We start from the raw sequence: 12,961 nt of genomic DNA, 5'->3' as shown, positions 1-12,961 counted from the left end.
CAGGGCTTGATCCATCACCGTTATTTATCTCACTGCCCCATCCCAGCTCAGAATCTGGCTATATGCAAATCAGTCTGTCCCTGGCCCAGTGCATCATGGGAACAGGGCAGACTAAACTACCAAGCCAATTCTTCACCAGAAAGGAGACAAGCTACCGGGGACCGGTTTCTGGCATTTCAGCCTTCTTAGGCCCGGCTTGCTTGAATCCTGATGGAGCAGTGAGAAAGGGACTCATGTCTGAGTATACCCTGCCACACCTATAGTGGCCAAAAACGATTTACAAAAAGGGGGGTGGTGATGAACAGAGTGTCTGAGTTAAACAGACCACTCTTACCCAGTCCAAAGATCAGGGCTTGATCCATCACCGTTATTTATCTCACTGCCCCATCCCAGCTCAGAATCTGGCTATATGCAAATCAGTCTGTCCCTGGCCCAGTGCATCATGGGAACAGGGCAGACTAAACTACCAAGCCAATTCTTCACCAGAAAGGAGACAAGCTACCGGGGACCGGTTTCTGGCATTTCAGCCTTCTTCGGCCCGGCTTGCTTGAATCCTGATGGAGCAGTGAGAAAGGGACTCATGTCTGAGTATACCCTGCTACACCTATAGTGGCCAAAAACGATTTACAAAAAGGGGGGTGGTGATGAACAGAGTGTCTGAGTTAAACAGACCACTCTTACCCAGTCCAAAGATCAGGGCTTGATCCATCACCGTTATTTATCTCACTGCCCCATCCCAGCTCAGAATCTGGCTATATGCAAATCAGTCTGTCCCTGGCCCAGTGCATCATGGGAACAGGGCAGACTAAACTACCAAGCCAATTCTTCACCAGAAAGGAGACAAGCTACCGGGGCGGCTGAAATGCCAGAAACCGGTCCCCGGTAGCTTGTTTCCTTCCCAGTGTAAGAATTGGCTTTTGTAGTTTGGTTTGCCCTGTTCCCATCATGCACTGGGACAGGAACAGACTAATTTGCATACAGCCAGGTTCTGAAACTGGGATGGTGCAGTGAGCTAAAAAACGGTGTTGGATCTAGCCCTGATCTCTTGACTGGGCGAGAGTATTCTGCTTAATTCAGAGACTCTGTCCCTCACCACCCCTTGTTGTAAATATTTTTGTCCACCCTAAGCGTGGAAGGGTATACTCAGATGTGAGTCCCTTGCTCATTGCACCATCAGGATTCAAGCAAGCCGGGCCGAAGACGGCTGAAATGCCAGAAACCGGTCCCCGGTAGCTTGTTTCCTTCCCAGTGTAAGAATTGGCTTTTGTAGTTTGGTTTGCCCTGTTCCCATCATGCACTGGGACAGGTACAGACTAATTTGCATACAGCCAGGTTCTGAAACTGGGATGGTGCAGTGAGCTAAAAAACGGTGTTGGATCTAGCCCTGATCTCTTGACTGGGCGAGAGTATTCTGCTTAATTCAGAGACTCTGTCCCTCACCACCCCTTGTTGTAAATATTTTTGTCCACCCTAAGCGTGGAAGGGTATACTCAGATGTGAGTCCCTTGCTCATTGCACCATCAGGATTCAAGCAAGCCGGGCCGAAGACGGCTGAAATGCCAGAAACCGGTCCCCGGTAGCTTGTTTCCTTCCCAGTGTAAGAATTGGCTTTTGTAGTTTGGTTTGCCCTGCTCCCATCATGCACTGGGACAGGAACAGACTAATTTGCATACAGCCAGGTTCTGAAACTGGGATGGTGCAGTGAGCTAAAAAACGGTGTTGGATCTAGCCCTGATCTCTTGACTGGGCGAGAGTATTCTGCTTAATTCAGAGACTCTGTCCCTCACCACCCCTTGTTGTAAATATTTTTGTCCACCCTAAGCGTGGAAGGGTATACTCAGATGTGAGTCCCTTGCTCATTGCACCATCAGGATTCAAGCAAGCCGGGCCGAAGACGGCAGAAATGCCAGAAACCGGTCCCCGGTAGCTTGTTTCCTTCCCAGTGTAAGAATTGGCTTTTGTAGTTTGGTTTGCCCTGTTCCCATCATGCACTGGGACAGCAACAGACTAATTTGCATACAGCCAGGTTCTGAAACTGGGATGGTGCAGTGAGCTAAAAAACGGTGTTGGATCTAGCCCTGATCTCTTGACTGGGCGAGAGTATTCTGCTTAATTCAGAGACTCTGTCCCTCACCACCCCTTGTTGTAAATATTTTTGTCCACCCTAAGCGTGGAAGGGTATACTCAGATGTGAGTCCCTTGCTCATTGCACCATCAGGATTCAAGCAAGCCGGGCCGAAGACGGCTGAAATGCCAGAAACCGGTCCCCGGTAGCTTGTTTCCTTCCCAGTGTAAGAATTGGCTTTTGTAGTTTGGTTTGCCCTGTTCCCATCATGCACTGGGACAGGAACAGACTAATTTGCATACAGCCAGGTTCTGAAACTGGGATGGTGCAGTGAGCTAAAAAACGGTGTTGGATCTAGCCCTGATCTCTTGACTGGGCGAGAGTATTCTGCTTAATTCAGAGACTCTGTCCCTCACCACCCCTTGTTGTAAATATTTTTGTCCACCCTAAGCGTGGAAGGGTATACTCAGATGTGAGTCCCTTGCTCATTGCACCATCAGGATTCAAGCAAGCCGGGCCGAAGACGGCTGAAATGCCAGAAACCGGTCCCCGGTAGCTTGTTTCCTTCCCAGTGTAAGAATTGGCGTTTGTAGTTTGGTTTGCCCTGTTCCCATCATGCACTGGGACAGGAACAGACTAATTTGCATACAGCCAGGTTCTGAAACTGGGATGGTGCAGTGAGCTAAAAAACGGTGTTGGATCTAGCCCTGATCCCTTGACTGGGCGAGAGTATTCTGCTTAATTCAGAGACTCTGTCCCTCACCACCCCTTGTTGTAAATATTTTTGTCCACCCTAAGCGTGGAAGGGTATACTCAGATGTGAGTCCCTTGCTCATTGCACCATCAGGATTCAAGCAAGCCGGGCCGAAGACGGCTGAAATGCCAGAAACCGGTCCCCGGTAGCTTGTTTCCTTCCCAGTGTAAGAATTGGCTTTTGTAGTTTGGTTTGCCCTGTTCCCATCATGCACTGGGACAGGAACAGACTAATTTGCATACAGCCAGGTTCTGAAACTGGGATGGTGCAGTGAGCTAAAAAACGGTGTTGGATCTAGCCCTGATCTCTTGACTGGGCGAGAGTATTCTGCTTAATTCAGAGACTCTGTCCCTCACCACCCCTTGTTGTAAATATTTTTGTCCACCCTAAGCGTGGAAGGGTATACTCAGATGTGAGTCCCTTGCTCATTGCACCATCAGGATTCAAGCAAGCCGGGCCGAAGACGGCTGAAATGCCAGAAACCAGTCCCCGGTAGCTTGTTTCCTTCCCAGTGTAAGAATTGGCTTTTGTAGTTTGGTTTGCCCTGTTCCCATCATGCACTGGGACAGGAACAGACTAATTTGCATACAGCCAGGTTCTGAAACTGGGATGGTGCAGTGAGCTAAAAAACGGTGTTGGATCTAGCCCTGATCTCTTGACTGGGCGAGAGTATTCTGCTTAATTCAGAGACTCTGTCCCTCACCACCCCTTGTTGTAAATATTTTTGTCCACCCTAAGCGTGGAAGGGTATACTCAGATGTGAGTCCCTTGCTCATTGCACCATCAGGATTCAAGCAAGCCGGGCCGAAGACGGCTGAAATGCCAGAAACCGGTCCCCGGTAGCTTGTTTCCTTCCCAGTGTAAGAATTGGCTTTTGTAGTTTGGTTTGCCCTGTTCCCATCATGCACTGGGACAGGAACAGACTAATTTGCATACAGCCAGGTTCTGAAACTGGGATGGTGCAGTGAGCTAAAAAACGGTGTTGGATCTAGCCCTGATCTCTTGACTGGGCGAGAGTATTCTGCTTAATTCAGAGACTCTGTCCCTCACCACCCCTTGTTGTAAATATTTTTGTCCACCCTAAGCGTGGAAGGGTATACTCAGATGTGAGTCCCTTGCTCATTGCACCATCAGGATTCAAGCAAGTCGGGCCGAAGACGGCTGAAATGCCAGAAACCGGTCCCCGGTAGCTTGTTTCCTTCCCAGTGTAAGAATTGGCTTTTGTAGTTTGGTTTGCCCTGTTCCCATCATGCACTGGGACAGGAACAGACTAATTTGCATACAGCCAGGTTCTGAAACTGGGATGGTGCAGTGAGCTAAAAAACGGTGTTGGATCTAGCCCTGATCTCTTGACTGGGCGAGAGTATTCTGCTTAATTCAGAGACTCTGTCCCTCACCACCCCTTGTTGTAAATATTTTTGTCCACCCTAAGCGTGGAAGGGTATACTCAGATGTGAGTCCCTTGCTCATTGCACCATCAGGATTCAAGCAAGCCGGGCCGAAGACGGCTGAAATGCCAGAAACCGGTCCCCGGTAGCTTGTTTCCTTCCCAGTGTAAGAATTGGCTTTTGTAGTTTGGTTTGCCCTGTTCCCATCATGCACTGGGACAGGTACAGACTAATTTGCATACAGCCAGGTTCTGAAACTGGGATGGTGCAGTGAGCTAAAAAACGGTGTTGGATCTAGCCCTGATCTCTTGACTGGGCGAGAGTATTCTGCTTAATTCAGAGACTCTGTCCCTCACCACCCCTTGTTGTAAATATTTTTGTCCACCCTAAGCGTGGAAGGGTATACTCAGATGTGAGTCCCTTGCTCATTGCACCATCAGGATTCAAGCAAGCCGGGCCGAAGACGGCTGAAATGCCAGGAACCGGTCCCCGGTAGCTTGTTTCCTTCCCAGTGTAAGAATTGGCTTTTGTAGTTTGGTTTGCCCTGTTCCCATCATGCACTGGGACAGGAACAGACTAATTTGCATACAGCCAGGTTCTGAAACTGGGATGGTGCAGTGAGCTAAAAAACGGTGTTGGATCTAGCCCTGATCTCTTGACTGGGCGAGAGTATTCTGCTTAATTCAGAGACTCTGTCCCTCACCACCCCTTGTTGTAAATATTTTTGTCCACCCTAAGCGTGGAAGGGTATACTCAGATGTGAGTCCCTTGCTCATTGCACCATCAGGATTCAAGCAAGCCGGGCCGAAGACGGCTGAAATGCCAGAAACCGGTCCCCGGTAGCTTGTTTCCTTCCCAGTGTAAGAATTGGCTTTTGTAGTTTGGTTTGCCCTGTTCCCATCATGCACTGGGACAGGAACAGACTAATTTGCATACAGCCAGGTTCTGAAACTGGGATGGTGCAGTGAGCTAAAAAACGGTGTTGGATCTAGCCCTGATCTCTTGACTGGGCGAGAGTATTCTGCTTAATTCAGAGACTCTGTCCCTCACCACCCCTTGTTGTAAATATTTTTGTCCACCCTAAGCGTGGAAGGGTATACTCAGATGTGAGTCCCTTGCTCATTGCACCATCAGGATTCAAGCAAGCCGGGCCGAAGACGGCTGAAATGCCAGAAACCGGTCCCCGGTAGCTTGTTTCCTTCCCAGTGTAAGAATTGGCTTTTGTAGTTTGGTTTGCCCTGTTCCCATCATGCACTGGGACAGGAACAGACTAATTTGCATACAGCCAGGTTCTGAAACTGGGATGGTGCAGTGAGCTAAAAAACGGTGTTGGATCTAGCCCTGATCTCTTGACTGGGCGAGAGTATTCTGCTTAATTCAGAGACTCTGTCCCTCACCACCCCTTGTTGTAAATATTTTTGTCCACCCTAAGCGTGGAAGGGTATACTCAGATGTGAGTCCCTTGCTCATTGCACCATCAGGATTCAAGCAAGTCGGGCCGAAGACGGCTGAAATGCCAGAAACCGGTCCCCAGTAGCTTGTTTCCTTCCCAGTGTAAGAATTGGCTTTTGTAGTTTGGTTTGCCCTGTTCCCATCATGCACTGGGACAGGAACAGACTAATTTGCATACAGCCAGGTTCTGAAACTGGGATGGTGCAGTGAGCTAAAAAACGGTGTTGGATCTAGCCCTGATCTCTTGACTGGGCGAGAGTATTCTGCTTAATTCAGAGACTCTGTCCCTCACCACCCCTTGTTGTAAATATTTTTGTCCACCCTAAGCGTGGAAGGGTATACTCAGATGTGAGTCCCTTGCTCATTGCACCATCAGGATTCAAGCAAGCCGGGCCGAAGACGGCTTAAATGCCAGAAACTGGTCCCCGGTAGCTTGTTTCCTTCCCAGTGTAAGAATTGGCTTTTGTAGTTTGGTTTGCCCTGTTCCCATCATGCACTGGGACAGGAACAGACTAATTTGCATACAGCCAGGTTCTGAAACTGGGATGGTGCAGTGAGCTAAAAAACGGTGTTGGATCTAGCCCTGATCTCTTGACTGGGCGAGAGTATTCTGCTTAATTCAGAGACTCTGTCCCTCACCACCCCTTGTTGTAAATATTTTTGTCCACCCTAAGCGTGGAAGGGTATACTCAGATGTGAGTCCCTTGCTCATTGCACCATCAGGATTCAAGCAAGCCGGGCCGAAGACGGCTGAAATGCCAGAAACCGGTCCCCGGTAGCTTGTTTCCTTCCCAGTGTAAGAATTGGCTTTTGTAGTTTGGTTTGCCCTGTTCCCATCATGCACTGGGACAGGTACAGACTAATTTGCATACAGCCAGGTTCTGAAACTGGGATGGTGCAGTGAGCTAAAAAACGGTGTTGGATCTAGCCCTGATCTCTTGACTGGGCGAGAGTATTCTGCTTAATTCAGAGACTCTGTCCCTCACCACCCCTTGTTGTAAATATTTTTGTCCACCCTAAGCGTGGAAGGGTATACTCAGATGTGAGTCCCTTGCTCATTGCACCATCAGGATTCAAGCAAGCCGGGCCGAAGACGGCTGAAATGCCAGGAACCGGTCCCCGGTAGCTTGTTTCCTTCCCAGTGTAAGAATTGGCTTTTGTAGTTTGGTTTGCCCTGCTCCCATCATGCACTGGGACAGGAACAGACTAATTTGCATACAGCCAGGTTCTGAAACTGGGATGGTGCAGTGAGCTAAAAAACGGTGTTGGATCTAGCCCTGATCTCTTGACTGGGCGAGAGTATTCTGCTTAATTCAGAGACTCTGTCCCTCACCACCCCTTGTTGTAAATATTTTTGTCCACCCTAAGCGTGGAAGGGTATACTCAGATGTGAGTCCCTTGCTCATTGCACCATCAGGATTCAAGCAAGCCGGGCCGAAGACGGCAGAAATGCCAGAAACCGGTCCCCGGTAGCTTGTTTCCTTCCCAGTGTAAGAATTGGCTTTTGTAGTTTGGTTTGCCCTGTTCCCATCATGCACTGGGACAGCAACAGACTAATTTGCATACAGCCAGGTTCTGAAACTGGGATGGTGCAGTGAGCTAAAAAACGGTGTTGGATCTAGCCCTGATCTCTTGACTGGGCGAGAGTATTCTGCTTAATTCAGAGACTCTGTCCCTCACCACCCCTTGTTGTAAATATTTTTGTCCACCCTAAGCGTGGAAGGGTATACTCAGATGTGAGTCCCTTGCTCATTGCACCATCAGGATTCAAGCAAGCCGGGCCGAAGACGGCTGAAATGCCAGAAACCGGTCCCCGGTAGCTTGTTTCCTTCCCAGTGTAAGAATTGGCTTTTGTAGTTTGGTTTGCCCTGTTCCCATCATGCACTGGGACAGGAACAGACTAATTTGCATACAGCCAGGTTCTGAAACTGGGATGGTGCAGTGAGCTAAAAAACGGTGTTGGATCTAGCCCTGATCTCTTGACTGGGCGAGAGTATTCTGCTTAATTCAGAGACTCTGTCCCTCACCACCCCTTGTTGTAAATATTTTTGTCCACCCTAAGCGTGGAAGGGTATACTCAGATGTGAGTCCCTTGCTCATTGCACCATCAGGATTCAAGCAAGCCGGGCCGAAGACGGCTGAAATGCCAGAAACCGGTCCCCGGTAGCTTGTTTCCTTCCCAGTGTAAGAATTGGCGTTTGTAGTTTGGTTTGCCCTGTTCCCATCATGCACTGGGACAGGAACAGACTAATTTGCATACAGCCAGGTTCTGAAACTGGGATGGTGCAGTGAGCTAAAAAACGGTGTTGGATCTAGCCCTGATCCCTTGACTGGGCGAGAGTATTCTGCTTAATTCAGAGACTCTGTCCCTCACCACCCCTTGTTGTAAATATTTTTGTCCACCCTAAGCGTGGAAGGGTATACTCAGATGTGAGTCCCTTGCTCATTGCACCATCAGGATTCAAGCAAGCCGGGCCGAAGACGGCTGAAATGCCAGAAACCGGTCCCCGGTAGCTTGTTTCCTTCCCAGTGTAAGAATTGGCTTTTGTAGTTTGGTTTGCCCTGTTCCCATCATGCACTGGGACAGGAACAGACTAATTTGCATACAGCCAGGTTCTGAAACTGGGATGGTGCAGTGAGCTAAAAAACGGTGTTGGATCTAGCCCTGATCTCTTGACTGGGCGAGAGTATTCTGCTTAATTCAGAGACTCTGTCCCTCACCACCCCTTGTTGTAAATATTTTTGTCCACCCTAAGCGTGGAAGGGTATACTCAGATGTGAGTCCCTTGCTCATTGCACCATCAGGATTCAAGCAAGCCGGGCCGAAGACGGCTGAAATGCCAGAAACCAGTCCCCGGTAGCTTGTTTCCTTCCCAGTGTAAGAATTGGCTTTTGTAGTTTGGTTTGCCCTGTTCCCATCATGCACTGGGACAGGAACAGACTAATTTGCATACAGCCAGGTTCTGAAACTGGGATGGTGCAGTGAGCTAAAAAACGGTGTTGGATCTAGCCCTGATCTCTTGACTGGGCGAGAGTATTCTGCTTAATTCAGAGACTCTGTCCCTCACCACCCCTTGTTGTAAATATTTTTGTCCACCCTAAGCGTGGAAGGGTATACTCAGATGTGAGTCCCTTGCTCATTGCACCATCAGGATTCAAGCAAGCCGGGCCGAAGACGGCTGAAATGCCAGAAACCGGTCCCCGGTAGCTTGTTTCCTTCCCAGTGTAAGAATTGGCTTTTGTAGTTTGGTTTGCCCTGTTCCCATCATGCACTGGGACAGGAACAGACTAATTTGCATACAGCCAGGTTCTGAAACTGGGATGGTGCAGTGAGCTAAAAAACGGTGTTGGATCTAGCCCTGATCTCTTGACTGGGCGAGAGTATTCTGCTTAATTCAGAGACTCTGTCCCTCACCACCCCTTGTTGTAAATATTTTTGTCCACCCTAAGCGTGGAAGGGTATACTCAGATGTGAGTCCCTTGCTCATTGCACCATCAGGATTCAAGCAAGTCGGGCCGAAGACGGCTGAAATGCCAGAAACTGGTCCCCGGTAGCTTGTTTCCTTCCCAGTGTAAGAATTGGCTTTTGTAGTTTGGTTTGCCCTGTTCCCATCATGCACTGGGACAGGAACAGACTAATTTGCATACAGCCAGGTTCTGAAACTGGGATGGTGCAGTGAGCTAAAAAACGGTGTTGGATCTAGCCCTGATCTCTTGACTGGGCGAGAGTATTCTGCTTAATTCAGAGACTCTGTCCCTCACCACCCCTTGTTGTAAATATTTTTGTCCACCCTAAGCGTGGAAGGGTATACTCAGATGTGAGTCCCTTGCTCATTGCACCATCAGGATTCAAGCAAGCCGGGCCGAAGACGGCTGAAATGCCAGGAACCGGTCCCCGGTAGCTTGTTTCCTTCCCAGTGTAAGAATTGGCTTTTGTAGTTTGGTTTGCCCTGTTCCCATCATGCACTGGGACAGGAACAGACTAATTTGCATACAGCCAGGTTCTGAAACTGGGATGGTGCAGTGAGCTAAAAAACGGTGTTGGATCTAGCCCTGATCTCTTGACTGGGCGAGAGTATTCTGCTTAATTCAGAGACTCTGTCCCTCACCACCCCTTGTTGTAAATATTTTTGTCCACCCTAAGCGTGGAAGGGTATACTCAGATGTGAGTCCCTTGCTCATTGCACCATCAGGATTCAAGCAAGCCGGGCCGAAGACGGCTGAAATGCCAGAAACCGGTCCCCGGTAGCTTGTTTCCTTCCCAGTGTAAGAATTGGCTTTTGTAGTTTGGTTTGCCCTGTTCCCATCATGCACTGGGACAGGAACAGACTAATTTGCATACAGCCAGGTTCTGAAACTGGGATGGTGCAGTGAGCTAAAAAACGGTGTTGGATCTAGCCCTGATCTCTTGACTGGGCGAGAGTATTCTGCTTAATTCAGAGACTCTGTCCCTCACCACCCCTTGTTGTAAATATTTTTGTCCACCCTAAGCGTGGAAGGGTATACTCAGATGTGAGTCCCTTGCTCATTGCACCATCAGGATTCAAGCAAGCCGGGCCGAAGACGGCTGAAATGCCAGAAACCGGTCCCCGGTAGCTTGTTTCCTTCCCAGTGTAAGAATTGGCTTTTGTAGTTTGGTTTGCCCTGTTCCCATCATGCACTGGGACAGGAACAGACTAATTTGCATACAGCCAGGTTCTGAAACTGGGATGGTGCAGTGAGCTAAAAAACGGTGTTGGATCTAGCCCTGATCTCTTGACTGGGCGAGAGTATTCTGCTTAATTCAGAGACTCTGTCCCTCACCACCCCTTGTTGTAAATATTTTTGTCCACCCTAAGCGTGGAAGGGTATACTCAGATGTGAGTCCCTTGCTCATTGCACCATCAGGATTCAAGCAAGTCGGGCCGAAGACGGCTGAAATGCCAGAAACCGGTCCCCAGTAGCTTGTTTCCTTCCCAGTGTAAGAATTGGCTTTTGTAGTTTGGTTTGCCCTGTTCCCATCATGCACTGGGACAGGAACAGACTAATTTGCATACAGCCAGGTTCTGAAACTGGGATGGTGCAGTGAGCTAAAAAACGGTGTTGGATCTAGCCCTGATCTCTTGACTGGGCGAGAGTATTCTGCTTAATTCAGAGACTCTGTCCCTCACCACCCCTTGTTGTAAATATTTTTGTCCACCCTAAGCGTGGAAGGGTATACTCAGATGTGAGTCCCTTGCTCATTGCACCATCAGGATTCAAGCAAGCCGGGCCGAAGACGGCTTAAATGCCAGAAACTGGTCCCCGGTAGCTTGTTTCCTTCCCAGTGTAAGAATTGGCTTTTGTAGTTTGGTTTGCCCTGTTCCCATCATGCACTGGGACAGGAACAGACTAATTTGCATACAGCCAGGTTCTGAAACTGGGATGGTGCAGTGAGCTAAAAAACGGTGTTGGATCTAGCCCTGATCTCTTGACTGGGCGAGAGTATTCTGCTTAATTCAGAGACTCTGTCCCTCACCACCCCTTGTTGTAAATATTTTTGTCCACCCTAAGCGTGGAAGGGTATACTCAGATGTGAGTCCCTTGCTCATTGCACCATCAGGATTCAAGCAAGCCGGGCCGAAGACGGCTGAAATGCCAGAAACCGGTCCCCGGTAGCTTGTTTCCTTCCCAGTGTAAGAATTGGCTTTTGTAGTTTGGTTTGCCCTGTTCCCATCATGCACTGGGACAGGTACAGACTAATTTGCATACAGCCAGGTTCTGAAACTGGGATGGTGCAGTGAGCTAAAAAACGGTGTTGGATCTAGCCCTGATCTCTTGACTGGGCGAGAGTATTCTGCTTAATTCAGAGACTCTGTCCCTCACCACCCCTTGTTGTAAATATTTTTGTCCACCCTAAGCGTGGAAGGGTATACTCAGATGTGAGTCCCTTGCTCATTGCACCATCAGGATTCAAGCAAGCCGGGCCGAAGACGGCTGAAATGCCAGGAACCGGTCCCCGGTAGCTTGTTTCCTTCCCAGTGTAAGAATTGGCTTTTGTAGTTTGGTTTGCCCTGTTCCCATCATGCACTGGGACAGGAACAGACTAATTTGCATACAGCCAGGTTCTGAAACTGGGATGGTGCAGTGAGCTAAAAAACGGTGTTGGATCTAGCCCTGATCTCTTGACTGGGCGAGAGTATTCTGCTTAATTCAGAGACTCTGTCCCTCACCACCCCTTGTTGTAAATATTTTTGTCCACCCTAAGCGTGGAAGGGTATACTCAGATGTGAGTCCCTTGCTCATTGCACCATCAGGATTCAAGCAAGCCGGGCCGAAGACGGCTGAAATGCCAGAAACCGGTCCCCGGTAGCTTGTTTCCTTCCCAGTGTAAGAATTGGCTTTTGTAGTTTGGTTTGCCCTGTTCCCATCATGCACTGGGACAGGAACAGACTAATTTGCATACAGCCAGGTTCTGAAACTGGGATGGTGCAGTGAGCTAAAAAACGGTGTTGGATCTAGCCCTGATCTCTTGACTGGGCGAGAGTATTCTGCTTAATTCAGAGACTCTGTCCCTCACCACCCCTTGTTGTAAATATTTTTGTCCACCCTAAGCGTGGAAGGGTATACTCAGATGTGAGTCCCTTGCTCATTGCACCATCAGGATTCAAGCAAGCCGGGCCGAAGACGGCTGAAATGCCAGAAACCGGTCCCCGGTAGCTTGTTTCCTTCCCAGTGTAAGAATTGGCTTTTGTAGTTTGGTTTGCCCTGTTCCCATCATGCACTGGGACAGCAACAGCCTAATTTGCATACAGCCAGGTTCTGAAACTGGGATGGTGCAGTGAGCTAAAAAACGGTGTTGGATCTAGCCCTGATCTCTTGACTGGGCGAGAGTATTCTGCTTAATTCAGAGACTCTGTCCCTCACCACCCCTTGTTGTAAATATTTTTGTCCACCCTAAGCGTGGAAGGGTATACTCAGATGTGAGTCCCTTGCTCATTGCACCATCAGGATTCAAGCAAGCCGGGCCGAAGACGGCTGAAATGCCAGAAACCAGTCCCCGGTAGCTTGTTTCCTTCCCAGTGTAAGAATTGGCTTTTGTAGTTTGGTTTGCCCTGTTCCCATCATGCACTGGGACAGGAACAGACTAATTTGCATACAGCCAGGTTCTGAAACTGGGATGGTGCAGTGAGCTAAAAAACGGTGTTGGATCTAGCCCTGATCTCTTGACTGGGCGAGAGTATTCTGCTTAATTCAGAGACTCTGTCCCTCACCACCCCTTGTTGTAAATATTTTTGTCCACCCTAAGCGTGGAAGGGTATACTCAGATGTGAGTCCCTTGCT

Source organism: Lissotriton vulgaris, chromosome 9, assembly GCF_964263255.1.
Source record: "Lissotriton vulgaris chromosome 9, aLisVul1.2, whole genome shotgun sequence".
Taxonomy (NCBI): Eukaryota; Metazoa; Chordata; class Amphibia; order Caudata; family Salamandridae; genus Lissotriton; species Lissotriton vulgaris.
The sequence above is the reverse complement of the archived record's forward strand: the minus strand, read 5'-3'. Positions refer to the sequence as shown.